At 34.4% G+C, this 19,464-nt stretch overlaps 1 protein-coding gene across 5 annotated transcripts in view; it reads right to left on the bottom strand.

Annotated features, from left to right (window-relative positions):
* The window catches only part of TENM3 (teneurin transmembrane protein 3), a 1,088,270-nt gene that overhangs the window by 817,191 nt on the left and 251,615 nt on the right, over positions 1-19,464 (bottom strand). For all 5 annotated transcript variants that reach the window (XM_079141831.1, XM_079141840.1, XM_079141843.1 and 2 more), the window contains exon 3: positions 10,353-10,429. The gene's annotated coding sequence lies outside the window, so the exon portion shown is untranslated. The remainder of the gene's footprint in view (positions 1-10,352; positions 10,430-19,464) is intronic.

Genomic DNA, 19,464 nt, shown 5'->3' with positions numbered 1-19,464 from the left:
GAGATTAAACTCATTCCCATGAAAGTAGATGAGGAACAGTGTCCACAATGTGGCACCTCATTGTCCCAGCAGTTAGCAGTTTCACTTTGCTAATATTCTGCCTTCTCAGGTCTTCTTAGTTTCTACTAGACTGTAGCCACTGCTGGGAGAAATGGGGAATTTTCAGTCCTCAAAATCAGTAAAGAGAATGATTGAAAATATGGCTGGAGAAAACCTCACTGACTAATCCTTAGAGAGTAGTCTGGATCTTTCATGTCAGAGAGGTATTGAAAGGGAAAATATGGTGTCAAGGAGCTACCTGAGACTGGGTCCTATTTTCATCTACCAGTGAGGAGCGAATTTCTAACAGTGAGAAGGGAATAGACTATAGTTCTACCCTTCCACTAGGATGATAAAGGGAAATGCAGCCTGTCTAGGACAGGGGCAGTGTTGCTGTGACAGGGACCCATGGATGAAGAGTACTCAGAGCGGGTGGGGGAAGAGAGATGAGTAGAGTCAGCCCCATTTTTAAATTTAAGCAATAAATAAGGAAACCAACATATGGTAAGACATTAGAAGAAAAAAATATCCTGGGGACTTTATTTAAGGTGTGCTTTTAGCATTTACAATGGTGGAAAGGAAGATTCATCCACAAAATACAATACGAACCATAAACAAAACAGCACCCCAGACAGAATGATGTGCTACACTATGAAAATTATGAGCAGACTAGGTCAATATAGAGAGATGTAAATTTTGATTAGACCAGTTATTTTCAAAATCACATTAGAACAGATGTCCTAAGAATTTCTTCTAATTCCTTAGTTTTCTTCCTCTTCTCTCCTCTCTTCCTTTCTTTTCATCTTTTCTTTCTCTTTCTCTTTTTATCAACCTAATACACAACCTATTACCAATATATTACCTATTTATTTCTTTGCTCAAATGTGAACACACACAAGTGTATAACTTAACCACACAACTAGATATCTATCATTCTCGTTCTGAGTCATTTTCAATAAAATTTTCAAGAATGTTCATATAATAGATGACAAGAATAAGTGAAGCCTACCTAAAAGTACCAAGTGACATGTGTAGTGACTAGAAGAGATCCACCTAGTGAGCAATAAACCTTATATAGGGATACAATGTTGGGCGAGCTTGTTTTGAATTAGGAATGCCACAGTGTGCATCAAGAATGTTAAAAATGTTTAATGGGAATGGCAGAAACTGCCATTTGCCTACTCTAGGCTCCAGTATTCCCTTCCTCTCCATAATGAAGCCAAATCTCATTGCAGTTGGAGAGCCAGGCATCCAGTAAAAAGGCTGCATATTCCAGATTCCACCCTGTAAATGTGCCTGTTGGACTACCTCTGGCCATTGGTATATGAACATGGTAATGTATGGTACTTCCTTGAAACCTTCTTAAAAGACTAGCATCCTTTGCTCTTTCTTCTTGCTGTAGGTCTGGAAGACAGATGTGATGGCTGGAACTCTAGTTACTATCTTGAACTTGACCCACTACCACAGAAATGGAGTGTTGAAGGACTAGAATAAATCTGAATGACATTATGGGGCTACCCTGCCTCATGACTTGCCTTAAATAAGAAAATAAATCCCTGCATGTTTAAATCATGATTTTTCTGGCACTCTTTTACCTATGGATGAACATAAAAGCTAACTGACAGAGTAGGTAAAACTAAATATAAAAACCTAAAGTACTAATTAATGGAGTTTCTGTGCTTCTGTTTTTTTAATTAATATGAAACCAAATATAGCTATAAAAAAGAAAATCATCTGTTATTATTGGGCTGTTCTATATTTTCCACAACTATTTTTTTCATGTCAAAGATAGGTTGCTTAGATTTAATAAGATTGAATAATTTGCTATTATTCAATATTATTTTCATCAATTATTCTTATGCATTGCCTTCATTCTCCAGTGGAAATCACACTTTAACAGTGAAGTATAGAAGAACAAAAAATCTTTTTCCCCTTCTAATTCCAGAAAAATATTCCTTTGGCATGTGTATATTATTTTTATTTTTATTTATTTAGCAGGTTACAAACTCAGGAAGGCAAGATCATTGTATTTTACACAGCTCACAGCAAGTGATTTAAATACAATGGGTTTTAAGTATGTTTTTACTGATACTCTTTGGTATGTACATAACCTGTGTAAAATATATTTTCCCCAATAACTCTTAGAAAGGATAGCATTACTATTAATAATTATTTCTTCACCTTTCTTTTACCAGTTTCCTTCATAGTTCCAATTATCTCCAAAAGAAGAAATAAAGATCTAAAATATATGACCTTGTAAATCAAGGAGAATAAAATCTATGAATATCTGAAATCCTAAAACTTTTAAATGCTATTAATAAAGACATCAAAATTCTGTTTAAAATACTTTGCATATCTAATGTTCTTAACAAAACATGCATTTCAAGCAGAAGTTTTAAGGGTTTTAAATCACAGATTTTCACAGCATTTCCTTCCGGCAGCTGATGAAAATTGGATAATATACAATCAGAACACTTTTTCTACACATTTTAAATTGATTGAAAAATAGAAACAGATTTAACATTCAAAAAAACACATTTGCAACCGTTATATAAAAATGGCCTGATCTGATTTAGTAGATACTAGGTATAGAAACTTAGAGCTTGAAAGCGTTCTTTGGGATGTTTTAAAACAGAGGGAGAGTATTATAACACTCAAGCTGCTCTCTCAAAATAAGTGCATCTGACTAACAGTGTGAAGCTTCTATGAGGACTATCACAATAGAAAACCTTAAAATTTATGAAAGGTGTTCTTCATACTTCATTTTAGGTATGAGCCTGACATTAAATAGGTTATGAATAGTTTTCAGTATAAAAACATCAATGTAATAAATTGCCAAAGACTAGATATATGGAAATACAACATATTTGCATAAGATTTGCAAGTTCAACATTTATTACTGTCTGTAGTCTGACATATAACTTGGTGACTGAAAAATAGTGAGGTAACCATTCAAGTTGTCAGTTTGCATTAACTAGGTATGTAATCAAAGAAAATAAATAATGAACAAGAATATTTGTCTGCTATCATGCTTACTAAGCTATCAAGGCATTGAGTATGTGGCAGGAAACATCATCCATAGAACATCATAGTTTTAAGTAAGAGCAGTCATATATGGTGAAAGATTCTACCTTTACTCTCAGATGTTGTCTTACTTTAGTAACCTATTCTTTTCTAAATGTAAGGTCATATAGAATACTTTTCTCTGTCTAAGATTTTTAAATTGTTTTCCTGTAGGTTGATTGGGCATATTGAAATTGTCCCATGCTTCTCAGAAGGCTGGTCATGATAGCTAACATGGAAATGACTAAATTGTTAGAGGAACTGAAAAGGGGCTCTAGAAGTAAAAAGTCTTGACTCCTTCTAAAAGTACTTTGATGTCTCAGTCATGGTCACACCGGAACCAAGTCAGAGTTCAATGGAGTTAATCCCGTCAACCACACAAGTAGGAGCAATCTGCTGTCTTTTCACAATTAGAAAATCTCCTTAAAAGGGAGAAATTTGTGACTTAATGGGACTTATTTTTCCTACTTTTAAGAAATTTTCTGATAAAAGTGTGGTTTGCATTGTACAGCTTATTTCTCACGAGCTCATTTTGACCATATTTGAAACTTATTTCAAAGTACCAGAGAATGAAGAGGTGGGTTGTATGCAAAGTACAAGTTGGTAAAGGGAAAAAAATTCCTCCTAAAAAATAAATAACAATATGAATTGGAAAAGATAACTGAATATTAAAAACCATTCTATAATGAAGGCGAGGTTGGACTATTGGATCCTCACACACATAAAATCACTAGCCCCGAGATTTATAAATAAAATAGAATTACTATAAAAACTAGGGTATATTTGAGTGTGAAATGAGGAGCTATTTATAGTAGGCATTAACTGGTATGATGCTATGAAAAATCAGGAAATGTGTTTACCCCATTATAAAAGACTGGTGGATAGATTATTTGACTAGATTTAAAGATGATAACATCCTTCAACTCCATTAAAATGAACAGGGACTCATTATAATTATTTTGTCTACTACTAAAAATATGCCCAAACCGGAGGGCTTTAACACACAGCCATGATGGAGTAACTCCCCACTGGACCTATTTTCCCATGATAAACCATGAAACTGAACAAAATATACTACTTATCTGTTTTGAGGCAATGAACAATAGGTGATTCAGGACTAGGATCCTTAAGAGGTGGAAATCCATTAAGGGAACTTCTCAAAGTTTCCAGATTGTATGAAGGAAGTAGAGCCAAAGTACTGCTCTGTGTTAACATTTAAAGAGAGATCAGGGATGCTGGAATATCTGGAGCTTGCAAGATAGGGTACCAGAAAGGAATATGATATAGGGAAGGAATAAAATGAAGGAGGAGTAGAACTTTTCATAGAGATTCTCCGTGGGTTCTTGGCTAAGGCATGGGTTGCCCATATAGAGTGCAAGACTCTGTGTGATCAAGCAGAGAATGACTACTTGTTTTGAGACAGAATTAATATTTCTGTTTTATCTCCTTTACCTATGACTATACAGGATACAAAGATATTAAAGCCAGCCCATCTGAGTGGTGAGAGTGAAAGAGAGAATGTTTCATCATGATGAAAAGGGTAATTCATTAAAAACTTTTAACAACTGTACTCATAGGTATATGTGTATTTAGCTAATAATGGAGCTTCAAACATTTATGAAGCAAATACCAACAGAATAAAAGTGACAAACGATAAATCTACACTAATAGATTTTCAATACTTCTCTTGCAGTATTTTATAAAACTTGTAGACAAAAATCTTTCAAATAAAGAATATTTCAACCACATGATCAACTAGATTGAATAATTGATATTTATATTAATAATCACACCCTACAACTTCCTAGTACATATTTCTTTCAAATACACTTAGAACATTCATGAAGATAGACAGGATGCTGATTCTGGGCTCTAAACTATGATGTTTTAATAAATTTCAAAAGATAGAAATATCATAAGGCATGCGTCTAAAGAAAGTAGAGTTTAAATTAGAAATAAATAAAAATAATCAACCTAGAAAAGCTTCCAAATTTTGGAAATAAAACAACATACTTTTAAACAACTTATGTTGAAAGAAAAAGTCAGAACAAGATGGTAATGAATACACCATGAAAGAAAACTGATGGGATGCAGCCAACCCAGTGATTCATGGGAAATTTGTAGCATTAAAATTCTTACATCAGAAAAAAAACAAAGACTTAAGATGAGAAAAAGAGAAAGACTTGAAATTAATAATCATTTCCTTAAAAATCTGGGGGAAAAAATTAAGTTAAAAGCAAAGTAATAAAATGAAAGAAAATATTAAAAATAAGAGCAAAAACTCAAATTAAGAATAGATGAAAGGTAAAGAAAATTAACAAATTAAAAAATTGGTACTTGGAAAAGACCAAAAATAATGGGCTCGAGCAAGCCTGACCAAGATAAAATTAAAACTATAAATTACCAGTACCAAGAATGAAAGTGAAAATATGATTACAGCTCAGACAGGTATTTAAAAGATAATAAAGGGATATTATGAACATTTATGAGAATACACTTGACAACTTTGATGAAATAAGTATGCTCGAAAACACAATTTGCAAAAATTAGCATAAAAAGTTGAAAATATGAGTAACTCCATATCTGAATCTTTTAAAGGATTGATTTTGTAATTAAAAAGCTCCTAATCAAGAAAACTTCAAGCCTAAGTGAATTCTCTGGTGAATTTCTGTAAAAATTTTATGGAATAAATAAACCTACACGAATTATTTAAGAAAAGACAAGAGGAGGAAATATTTAATAATTTTCTGACACATTTAATGAGGCCAGTAGCAACCAGTTAATAAAATCTAACAAATATTTCAATAAAATATAAAGACCAATATCCCTCCTAAATATAGACAAATAAATTTTGACCAAATATTATCAAGTCAAATTCAGGATGACACAACATGGCCATACATCAGTACCAAGTGATGGTTTATCAATGGAATGCAAGATGAAGTTAGCGCTGAAAAAATATCTATTTAACCCATTAAGTTTTCAGGAAAGGAAGATATACCATGTGATCATTTCAATGTATAAGTTTTGACAAAATTCAATACCCATTCATTATAAAAAACGTTTAACAAACAAGAAGCACAAAGGAACTTCCTTAGTCTGAAAAGCAATCTACAAAAAGTCTAAAGTTCATATTGTACTTAAACAATAAGATATTGAACATTTTTCTCCCCAAATCAGGAACAAGCAACTAGGTCCATTATTGCCAATTCTATTCAACTTTTTATGGATAGTTCAAGACAGGGATTAAAAATAGAAGAGAGGCATAAAGGCATAAAGTTTGAGAAAGGGGTAGTAAAATTATTTATCACAGACAAAATAACTGTTGCATAAAAATTTAAAGTGACCTAATAGAACCTTCTAGAAATAATAGTAAATTTGAATGGTTGCAAAATACAAGGTTGTTATTTTAAAATGCAATTGTATTTGTGTATACTGACAGCAGAGAATGGGAAAATGAAAAAAGGTAAAATTCAATTTCTAATAGCATAAAAAGGTAAAACATTTACAGACTAACAAAAGATGTGTGAAACTTTGAATTGAAATGCAACAAAATATTTAAAAAAAACTAAATAAAAAGAAAGCATTACCATGCTCATGGATTAGAAGACTCAAAATTGTTAAAATAGCATTTTAATTTTTGAAATTGAACTTAAACTCAAGCAAATCTCAGTCAAAAATCTCAACAGGTTTCTTTGTAGAATTGAATAATTTATTCTAAAATATACACATGAAAATCTGAAGGATCAAGAATGCTAAGACAATTGTGAAAATGAAGAAATTTGGAGAACTTACATCACCTGACATCAAGACTCACATTTGAGATAATATGATATTGATGCAGGATAATCCAATCGAATAAATAGAATAAACAACCCACACATAGAAATATGCTTATATGGTCCACTGACTTTCACTAAAGTGTCAAAACTATTCAATCTGGAAAAGAATGATTTTTCAATAAATTGCACTGGAACAATTGTATGAATGTGAAAAAATGCATCTCTACCCTTCCCTTGCACCTTAATCCAGTATCATCATAGATCCAAATGTTAGCTAAAATTATGAAGATTTTCAAACATGGTATTAGCAAATTTTTCTATGAATGGATAAAGAAACTGTGGTATATATACACAATGGAATATTACTCAGTTTTGAAGAGGAATGAAATTATGACATTTGCTGGTAAATGGATGGAGTTGGAGAATATCATGCCAAGCGAAATAAGCCAAACCCCAAAACCAAAGGCTGAATATTTTCTCTGATATGCAGATGCTAATTCACAATAGGGGTGAGGTGATAGGGAAGAATAGAGTTACTTTCTATTAGGTAGAGGGGAGTGAAAGGAGGGGAAGGGATGTGGGGGTAGGAATGATAGTAGATTAAAATAGACATTATTTCCATATATAAACTTAAGACTGCATGACCCATATGATCCTACAATACGTATAATCAGAAAATGAGAGATTACACCCCATTTATGTATGATCTATCAAAATGTATGAATGCGTTCTACTGTCATGTACGACAAATTAAAACAAATAAAAAATTTTAAAAATATTATTCATCAAAGGACAGTTAAGAAAAAGATAAGACACAGACTGGGTGAAATTTTTCCTAAAACATAAAATGCGATAAAGGGGGCTGGAGTGTAGTTCAGTGAGGAGAACTTGCCTAGCATGCATAAAGTCCTGGGGCTGGGGGAAGACAAAGGGCTTCTATCCCAAATATATTTTGAAAATGAATCATGTAAACACATATAATGAGCAATATATATGTCTCTTCATATAACTTGAAGAGACAACTCAAGAAAAAAAAAAGAAACACGCATGCATGATGGTTGATGAACACATGAAAATACGTTCTGCATCATTACTCATGAAGGCAAGCTAAACCACAGTGAGAGCACAAGAAAAACTCAAACCCAAGACTTATAGCATCAAATGTTGGTGAAGATTTGGGACAAATGAAACTGTCATGCATTTCTGGTGGGAGTGTAAAATGGAACAAAGATACTAAAACACTGTTAAGCAGTTAAGAGGTAAAACATAAATGTGTTCTATGACCCAGAAATTTCTCAGCTTGGTCTTATCCAAGAGAAATGCACACATGTGATCCTCAAAATGCTTTTTAAAAATATATTTACAGCAACTTTAGCCATAATATCTAAAACTTGGTAACAACCCAAATGTCTACTGCAGGAATGATTAAAAAAACATGGCATATCAATTCAATGGAATACTATTAAACAGTAAAAACAAATGTAATACTATTATTATACTCAAAATCAGGGTCAAAACTCAAAAGCATCACTGAGTGAAGAAAACAGAAGCAAAAAGAGCACATATTGCTTTATTACATTGAAATGAAGTTCAAGGACAGGCAAAATTAATCCCCATGATAGAAATCACAACTGTGAGTGCTTATTGTGGGTGGATGGGTAGGATTAACCCTGCCTTTATCACAGTTTTTTTTTTTTCATACAAAAACTGGGATGTTGCATATTAAGAGCTGAATGGCATATATTCCAAGTATCTATTTTTTAAGAGGACATTGTCAAATTTATTCTTTCAATACCAATTTTAATTGTCCAACTCACTAAATGTTTTATAGCAACACATATAGTCTTTAAGATGGATAGAAGCCCACTTAATAGTTTGAAATAAAACTTAATTAGGAATGATTAATATTTTTCTTATGTGCAAAACTCACATAATGGGAGACCAATAAGGCATGTGTTTAAGAACAGTTTGAGGTGACAGAGCTACAGAAGACTAGAGGTCCTTCTAAACTAAAACACATCCTAAAATTTAGGAGCAAAGTTAAGGAGATCCTCTGAGGAGTAGATAATTAACATAAAATGAACAAGATTAGATAAAATACTACAATGTGTAAAGAGACTATTTGGATGATAAATTATTTTGAAGAAATGTACTAAATGACCTAAAATGAAAATTAATAACACAGAAGGAAAAACCATAACATTTAATAATACTTTAAAAGAAATTGACCAACATTGTTTTTTGGAAATTTTTGATAGGTAAAAATCCTAATATCTTTCTCTCCAGGAATCCAATCAATAAGATACCATCTGAATCATTTAATGAAACACTTGAAGTGTTAGGGTTTAATTACTATTTCCTTAGGAAGAGGCCTAAAAATTATCAAGGATTAAGAGGCTGCTAGGAAGGCCTTCTCCAGATTAAATTACTGCAAAGACAGTTATCTTTCTTGAAATAAATAAAATGTGATCCTATTTCTAATTTATTATGCTAAATACAATAGAGCCTTTGACAAATGTGTTATTAAGCCTTTTGCTAATCTAAGTGTGTCTCTATCTATTTTCTTGGTTCCTTTGAGAAACCATGCAAAATCTTCATCCCATGTTAATTACCAATTTAATCAGTCAATGTTAAAAGAAAATCTTTTGCTCTAATTATAAAAGACAGTTGCTGTAAACATTTGATGTGATGAATACCTTTCCTGATCTTGGGCAGGCTATAATTTATTAAGCATAAATATGAGGGAAAGAACTGCGTACAGTGCTTAATCAGCAGTGACCCTCGATTAAAACAGGTGATGTTTGCTGGGTTTAAGAATAACAGCAATACAACTCCAATTAGCTATCAAATCATCTGGCAAAACAGCTGGTACCTAAATAGAAAATCCCTTTGCCTTTCTGCTCATTGTTTTTTTCAAGTTTGTCTACTTTTTAAATCATTTAAAAAGATAGTCCGATTATATAAAATTTTAAAATGGGAACTGATTTGCAGTGTTAAACGTCATGACAGTGTTTAACTTTGATGGAGTGGGGAAAGGGCAGGGAGAAGGGGTTTTGACTAGAAGGGGAACAGGGGTCAGGAGACCTACTGGGACTCTGGTAATAGTTTCATAACTAGGTATTGATTATAGGCACGGGCTCACTGTGTGTGTGAATATCCATCAAGCTGTTCATTTATAATTTGTATATTTTCAGAATGTATGCTGTACATCAAAACATTTATCCTAAAATAAAAATTCCTTCTAGAAATATATGAAATTTCCTCAGCATTGTAAAAAACTGAAAGGTTTTTATGTTCAAGTTCATAAGAAACAGCAATTTTCTTGAAAAGGTTTCTTCGTCAATTCCCTATATTCTCCAAAAATACCAGAATATCTAAAATCATTATAAAATAGGACTTTAAACAAAATGGTTGTATGAACACTGGCTTTTGGATTACCATTTGATTTAGAAATTACATGTTACTTACCAATGATGTGTATTCTCCCTCAGTTTTGCAGCAGTTTGCTTGAGTTGCCAACTGCAGAATCTTGGAGTGATATGAGCCTGAAGAAATGGAAAAAAATAGAAAAATCACTATGCTATCAGGTATTTATTTTATTTTTACTGCATATGTTGACTATACCATAATGCATTTATCTATATAACTCTAAAATGGTAAATTGTTCAGTTAATCACTCATATAAGAAATGATTGCTGATTATCTTTGCAGGCATCAGGAGGTCCAGACCTATAGCTGTGTGATGCATAATTTTCCATTCAAGGAAATTAGGAAAACAAGGAAGTATAATAATCATGTCAAACTGGTGAGTGTATAAAGATGTATAGGTCCAATCTCATGGAAATCAAGAGGCAGAAGAGGCTACTTTTCTCAGAAGAAGGGATAACACTTTAAGGGGATATTGTTTAAAGGTGGTGGGCGAAAGCTGGAAGGGGAAGAATGAATAGGGAGGTTATTCCAGGTGCTTTGGGACAAAATTACCAAGTTATGGAGTTTAAACATAATAGAAATGAGGGGAATTTAAAGCATTTAATTTTTTTTTTTTTTTTTTAAAGAATTTTCAAAGGGATTGGAAGTCAGATGAAACTTTGGGGCAAGAGGTTGAGTTACTTGCTACAATCCAGTGATTCAGCAATAAATAAGAAAGATGTGAGCCTGGCCTTCATGGAAATTGCAGTTTATGGGGACAAACTGACACAGTGATTATAATGATGCATGACAAGGAGAGGAGGTCTTTCGGGGGTCTGTTGCAGAGGAACCAGTCTGGCCTAAGGGGTGAAGATAAAAATTTCAAGTTTCAGGAAAGTGATCATCAAGTCAACAAAGTTTGATGAGTCATCAAGTCACAGATTGTAAAACACAAAGAGAAAGGAACAGGGACAGCTGCTGTCAGAGGAGAGGAAGGGATCTCTGAAGAATATGGCATTAGGAAAGACAAGTGAGGGTTGTGTTATGAAGGAGACTGTGTTCAAGAGTGGAATGCTTTGAAATTCAAGCAGGGTTCATGTTGTAAAGTAGTTATTTCTCTTGTTTGTTGACTTCCAAGGTGATTGCAAAAGTTTGGGGGTAATGGAGTTGGCCTGATACTTGGTCTTAACATACAAATGTCAGTATCAGTTGATGTAGTCAGTATGTGCCAGTGCTGTATCAGTTAAAAAAATGTGAACGAATGTGTTGTACTCTGCTATGGTAGGTAATTATTTCCATGAAGTGACTTTCTTTGATGTTCTTGGTATACCAGGGATTTCTGCAAGTGATTAAACTTAGTGTGTTTCAGGGGTCCCTGATGGTAATTAGAGTGAGTTTTCCCCATCCTCTAGCAAAGTAACCCCCACTCAGACCTGGAGATAGCCCTAAAGACAGTTGTGATGAGAGGTGTCACCTTGGGTTGCCATTCTAGAAAGAGGGGTTGGGCACAGTATAATTAGCCCAGTGCTTGGGTTATAAGGTCTATGTGGCACTTGGGTTCTAAAGTCCATTTAGCTTCAGACTTCCAGGATCGGCTTATGATTTGGATGTGACTGCAACCAGAGACTTACTGACAAAGGTGTCCTGCCAGAGGTAGAACTGTACCTGGACTATAAATCCTGGATCATCAGTACATTTGGTGATAAAGAATGAGTTACTGTTTATTGAGAAGCATGTTGGTGCTGTTTAAAGTGCCTCATGAGTATTAACTCATTTAATCTTCTCAATAATCTTATTTATCCAACTACTACAGATGAAGTAACTAAAAATCAGAAAATGTAAGGAATGCATCAAAGGTCACTTTCCAAAAGCCAGTTCTTATCAGTTGTTCCTCTCCTGATCATGCCTGGAACTACTGCTCATCAATTCTCTTGATTGCTATATAAGTCCAATCCCATATTACGGTGACAGCTGGGGGTTTGCTGGAGCACCCTAAGCTGACGAAAGCAGGAAGTAGACCCCTCTGTTACATATGTTTAGTTTCTAACATGATGAAAAATGTGGAATTTTTATGTTGTTGTGAAACACACAGATCCATGGCTTATGTTTCACAGTTTGAGTAGCTGAAATTCTGTTGCTTCACATTTCTGGTGATCAGATGTTCCACAGAGAGCCTGGTGTAGTGAGTGGGTGGTACACTGAGCTGTGGAAGAAGGTGGAGGTGGGGACAAATCAATTCCCAAAGTTAGGGTTAGGGAATCTGAGGGCACTTGTGACTCTGCAGTTTGCAGCTAGTTGTGAGACTGGTGATTATAAAAGGCAATGATGAGCTTCTGGAGTTAGTCCTTGGGTATTACCAGTTAGCACAAATAGCTTGGGCTACATGGCTTCTGTCTCCTTCCCACTCATCTTTGGGAAATGGTTGGAAGAGAAGATATAGGTTCACTGCATTTGGGACAAGCTATAGATTTGGAACTGCAAACTGAAACAATTTAAATCGAGTTCTAGTGTAGTGCTGATAAATACTCTTCCAGTCATCTTATTGACTCTGTGGGCTTTTCTAATCTGGGCCAGAAGCCTCATCACATCATCTAATATTGTTGCTGTTAACAGTTCAAGAGCATATTCTGTTTTCCTCACAGTTGAATATTTTATACATGTGACATACTTCATCCTCAAAGCAATCCTGTGATTTGGGTGATATTCCCTAGGTTGAGGCCCAGTTTGGTTTCACATAAGACATACTTGGAACTTGACCTACTACCCACTTCTTCACTAACCTATGATGCCTCTGTAGAAACAAGAATTCTGGTCTGCAACTCTGTACCTAATTCATTGCACACCTTTGAGTAGCTCTTTGAGTTTCCTCTGTCAGTTTTCTTTTTTTTTCCTAGGGTATCATTGGCTGTTTAGAATTTTTCACTTGCATAATCAGAGATGTTGGCCAACCACATTTGGAAGAGCTTTTACAGTTTCTATTTGTTATATAGGTTTTGAGAAATACCAATATATCCATCTCTATCTGCATATGTCCTAATACTATGATTATATTAATTTTGATATTATTTTTCCTTAAATACCATAGTGAAATGTTATTAAGTGGACCATCAACATCAAGATAAGCACAGTAGTTTTTTTTTTTCTTTTCCAGTACCGGAGATTGAACCCAGGGGTGTTTAACCACTGAGCCACATCCTCAGCCCTTTTTACTTTTTATTTTGAGACATAGTATCTCACTAAGTTGCTTAGGGTCTTGCAAAGTTGCTGAGGCTGGCTTTGAACTTGTGATCCTCCTACCTCAGCCTCCTGAGCCACTGGGATTACAGGAGTATGCCACCATGCCTGGCCACAATTAGCTTTTGAGTTGTAATTGTTTAGTATAGATATGCTGATAGTATCTCTCTTTCATTCCTTATAATTATATATTTCATGAAAATACAAAAATTACAATAATTATATTTAATATCATTGGTGAAACATAGTTATCTTTTCCAAAAAGTAGGCTCTGTATCAGAGTGTTTCTGAACATTTAGCAATGATTCAGGACTCAGTTTTCCTAGTGTTAGAACAAACCATTAAAATCTAAAGCTAAAAATAATAAATATGTAGTTTCAGTGACTTCTTATTCTTTTAAAATTGTGGGATTTTTTAAATTAATTTTTTAATTACATGCCAACGAAATTACCTAAGGCAGTGGCTATCCAAGTCAAGTAACTGAAGGGTACAGAGTTGGTTGGATTGCTCAGTCTATCTTTATTATGACTAACAATCAGCTAGTTACCACAGAGGTAACTGGGAGTGTGTTAGAAACTTCTAGAATGACTGTGACTTGGGTGATTTAGCTATAGTTTATAATTAACAGCCTTGATTCCTTTAAAAGTATAGCAGATGGAAATAGCATGTTAATTTATGGAGAATAATTACTTAAGGGTGCTATTGAATTTAGCCATGCAATCAAGATTATGGTTTCTAAATATCAAGTGACTTAAAATAATTATTTACTATTAACTTTTATCTTGAAAAACTGTTTTCAGCTTTCAGTAATTTGATGCCCTTGCAAATATTTAGCAATTAACTAAGGTCTAGGGATTTTTTAAAAATGGAATATATATATGTGTATATATATGTGTGTGTATATATATATGTTTAAAAAATGGATATATATATATATATATATATATATATATATATATACACACACATACATATATCTCACAGAGTAATTTGTATCCTGTGCAGGTTTACAAATAGTGGTAATGAAACTGATTACTTAATCTGATTAATTTCTTTGTACAGAGATATATATTTTTCCTATGTTCTGAGACTTTACCAATTAAGTTTCCTTAAATATGCATTTGGGGGGATTCTGCTAAGAATCATAATACAAATGGAAGAGCACAGTGACCAGATTTCTAAAGCTCTACAAACCTAGGGACATGTATCATATCAGAAGATCAGAAGAAAAAAGTGTCTATGATGAAAATAGACAGAGTGGAAAAAAATGGTTATTTCTGTCTGTGCTAAAAAGCTTAGAGAGTCACTGATTAAGGTCACTGCCAATTTTATCAATGAGGAAAGTGCTTTCGTAAGCCTTCAACCCCTCATTTTTACCATCTTCTGTGTAGGCATGTGATGATGGTACTGTCAGCGTGTCTATGATCAAACACAAAGAGGATTCAGGGTCAAGTGGACTAGAATATTTTTTAGCAGAAAACCTAAGGTGTCTAAAACCAACTCCAAATAATGCATTTGATGTCTTCCCACCCCCTGTCTCCTTCAGGGCCATCATCACCAACAACAGTATGACAAAAAAGGAGAAAAAAGAAGGAAAGAAAAAGTAACCACATTAACATTTGTCCTTGGCTTTTTGGAAAATAAAATCTCCAGGACAAACCTTTACTTCAAAGATTTATTAATAGAACATCAACAGCTTTTGACAGTAGTTAGTGTGAGCTAAATCCCATGGTTCAAGCTATTGTACAAACAACATATTACTAGTCAATAGACAGCACACCCTAACTCGTTATTCCAAAGGAAATTATTGCTGAACATGGTAGCACACTCTTGTAATCCCAGAAGCATGAGGCAGAAGAACTGCAAGTTTAAGGCCAGCCTCAGCAAACTAGTGAGGTCCTATTCAACTTAGTGAGACCCTGTGTCAAAATAAAAATGTAAAAAGGAATGGGGATGCAGCTCAGTGGTTAAGTGGCCCTTGTACCACAGATAAATAAATAAGTAAATAGATAAATATAACATTAATAAGAGGAATTTATTAAGAATTTTTCTTGTTTGTAAGCTCCACATAGGGTGAAAGGTGCTTGTAAATTGACTTCAGTGGTATTTGAATAATGTGAATGCAAATTATAACAGGTCAAAAAAGTAGGTATTTCCTATTAGCATACACTTTACTTTGCACAGATGACTGACATGTTCAGACAAGTAGAGTCACAGAACCCTTGTCTGAGACAAGAGCTGTCTCCCTGTAGAGCAAGAGGAGAACAATAAAAGGAAGGTGTGGCCCACTAATTTGGCACTGATAATTCAAAGTCTTGGGAAAAGGAGGAAAGTCTTGCCCTCTGGTAAACACTAGCTTAGACGGGCAAGAGTAAGTTCACAGAGGAAGCTCCCATGAAGGAATCTGAGCACTGAGATTCCCCATGCGGAATAGTAGGGCTCTAAGATTTCAATTTAAAGGAGTAAGGACTGTTTATCCACTGCCTTGAATTGTGTCTCATATGACCCCATCCCACCAGCCCTCCCCTAAAGCTTATTTGGTTCTGAGCCATATCTCACCCAATATGACCACTATCTACATTCCTGACAACTCTAACTGTTCCTTGCACGGGTTTACCAATTGTGGTCAAACTAAGTCCTTATTCTAATGTGTACTTGGCAGGGTCGGATAGATCCCTATGGCTTACTGAGGTGCAACTGTCTCCCTGTCTCTCTCTCTCTCTCTCTCTCTCTCTCTCTCTGCTTAAAAGTTTTCAACTTTTTACACACTAGGCACCTAACAGAAATGTAATCTCCATGTGGGAGCAGCCCCTGATTCTGTCAGTTCATTTTCACTGAGTTGATGCCGAGGTCCCTAAAGCTCAATGGACTCTTACAGAACTTCAAAATTCAACTGGGTGGACAGAAAACTCATCTTTGCCTCTTACAGTTGAATAATGTGCAATTTTATAGAGGCTAATGGATATTTACTAGCATTTGCTGAGTTAGTGGAAGATACTATTCATAAACTACTATTAGCAAACTGCCAGAATTAACTGAGAACTCTAAACCAGTATTCCACCAGGACACCTGACTGCAACCCAATGCTTGAGAGTCTTACAGTTTTCCTGCTATTCAGATTCATGTGAAAATCATTAGAATTCCTGAAATCTTGGGAGAGACATGTGGTTATTACTGCTGTTTTGAATTGGTCTGGGTTGCAGATAAACTTACATAAATTAACATATTTATAGTATTACTAATAAATTTTAAATTTGTTCATCATTTGGTTTTACTGTACAATTGTAGTATTGGTATTATGTTGTGTGTTATTTTGTTTTTCCCAATGTATTTTGTTATCATGGGGTTTTTTTCCTCTGGAAAGTGGAAATAGGTTGTGATATGTACTTTCTTCAGTGAGTCAAAAGGTTTGAGAACCACCGCCATTAAAGGATGGAGATTAGGACACATAACATTTCTTGAGTGGGAGACTTCAAATAATGATTCTTGACTACAGTGAGATATCTTAGATCTCTGGACCCAGCAGAAAGGCTAAGGGGAACTAACCACTTGATGGTCTTGCCCAGGGTCAGCCTTGTTTCTACATCACAGAGAGCCTGACTTTGTTTCAATTTTGCCTTTTTATCCAGGTATCATGAGAACCATTAACTTTTTTTTTTTTTTTGCTCAAAGTCTGCTTTTTCCTAACATTACTAGAAATTCATTTTCTGCTCAGAATGTAAATTATATTTCCTATTTGTCCTCAAACCAATGTAGCGTTTCTTTATGCCTTTTATGCATGATATTTACCGTGTCGCTGACATTTTTATTTAGTAGTCAGTATTAATAAATCTTCATGAAAGTAACAGAGTCATTGTGATTTTGTTAAAAATTCATTGCTTACAGTTCTTTGAATGTTCAGCTACAAAGACAAACAAGCAGAGGCACAAACACTGTCACAGATGTGATCTAATTCATCTTGACATTGATGAAATAATGTTTAACTGAACTGCTAATTTTTTCCTATGCTCCACTCTTTTCTGCTTCTTAGGATTAAAGTAATATTATTTAAAAAGTTATCTAGAAAAACTATATATTAAACCAGCTCATAAATGCAGTTGTTGTGTTTTTCATAAAAGCACCCCAAATTCATTAACATTTTTCATGACATGTTTCTGAAACATTGTAAATATTCTTTCTGATAACTCAGCTAAATTTCTCGTTTGTCTCTATACTTCAGCCTACTGATAACTTCAATGAGGACTGGGGATATCTCTTATTTCTTATGGGATATACTACTTGATAAACAAAACAATTCCATTTGAGTTACTTTTCATGTTTCATATATTTTTTTCCTTGGAAGCAATGTTCTTGCTTCAAAGTGGACATGGACTTCCGGTCACCAAAATAAGTAACAATAATAGAAGAACTAGAACACAGTTGTTGTATATATACTATGATGGGGCAAAAATTCTAAAACAACTTCACTTTTAATTGAGAAAACACATGTAAAAATTCATCTTCTATGGTGTCTGGCACATCATGAGACCTGAAAATATGCTTCGTTTTGCCCTCTTTTTTACGTGCATTTCATAGCAGTTTGGTCTGTGACAAAGCTTGGCATATATTTCTTTTCTGCAGGGAGGCATTTCTGTAGTAAAAGCTTAACTGGGTTGTAAGGAAAAAAGATAACAATGATATTGGTAAAAAAAGAAGAATGTAGGAAAATAAAAATATACCTTATAGTGGTAGAGTACTTGTCTGGCATGTGTGAGGCCCTGGGTTCAAGAGAGAGAGAGAGAGAGAAGGAGAGAGGGGGAGAGAGAGAGAGAGAGAGAGAGAGAGAGAGAGAGAGAGAGAGAGAGAGAGAGAGAGAGAGAAGGAGAGAGGGGGAGAGAGAGAGAGAGAGAGAGAGAGAGAGAGAGAGAGAGAGAGAAGGAGAGAGGGGGCGAGAGAGAGAGAGAGAGAAGTAGAGGGGGGGGAGAGAGAGAGAGAGAGAGAGAGAGAGAGAGAATATTCATGTACTAGTTGTCATCAGATGAAATGATTTAATGAACTCTTAAATGTTCTGTATTTCATAAGAAATACAGTAGCATATGAAAAAATGATATTAGTCAGTGACTCTGCTCTTTTACATGCAGTTCTTCCTAATCTAGTATTTGTAAAAGAGTTAATTTTTATGTGTGTATGTGTAAGTTTGTGTAATTAAAAGATATTATTCTGCTCCTTTTAGAGTTGAATTAAATATCTACTTTCTCATTAATGAATCCTTTTAAAGGACTCTGCTTTTTTAACATCTTATCAAATAATGACACTTTCTTGAAACACATCTTAAACATTAACACAAAATGTAATAGTTTCCACCACACCAAAGACAAATCAATATTGAAGAGGTGAGCATGGATCACAAGAGTGGGCCATGGGTTCAACCTGTGGGCAGGTTTTTCAGACGCTTGAAGCAAAGAATACAGAAATTACATTGGCAAAATTCCACAAATGAGTCCTCTTTCTGACAGTGAAATTCCTCTATACTAATCAGATATTAACAGAGGAAACTTATACAAAGAATTATTTCACAATAAAGTGATTACTTAAAACAATTTGGGCAGGTAGATTAACAGTAAAAGAGAGGAGAAATAGAAGTAAAAGAAAATGATTCATGATACAAAATATATTCTCCTTTAAACCCTCACTAAGCTAACCAAATAAAAGATTATGCCATGTAAATACATCAGTTCATTTACGCATCTGCATGTATTATAGAGCAAAGGCATTTTGACAAGTCATGGACTTAGGAAGTATTAGGAGCATTGGGAAAAAAGAAAAAGCAGAAAAAGAAAGGAAGGAAGGAAGGGATGAAGGGAGGGAGGGAGGGAAGGAAAGGAGGAAGGAAGGAAACCTGAATAAATAAGTAGTGACTGAAACACTCAGCAAGTTCTAGCCCTGCTTAGAGTATTGT

The sequence above is a fragment of the Sciurus vulgaris genome (genome assembly GCF_902686455.1).
Source record: "Sciurus vulgaris genome assembly, chromosome: 5".
Lineage (NCBI taxonomy): Eukaryota > Metazoa > Chordata > Mammalia > Rodentia > Sciuridae > Sciurus > Sciurus vulgaris.
Note: the sequence above shows the minus strand (reverse complement) of the source record. Positions and strands in the feature narration are given on the sequence as shown.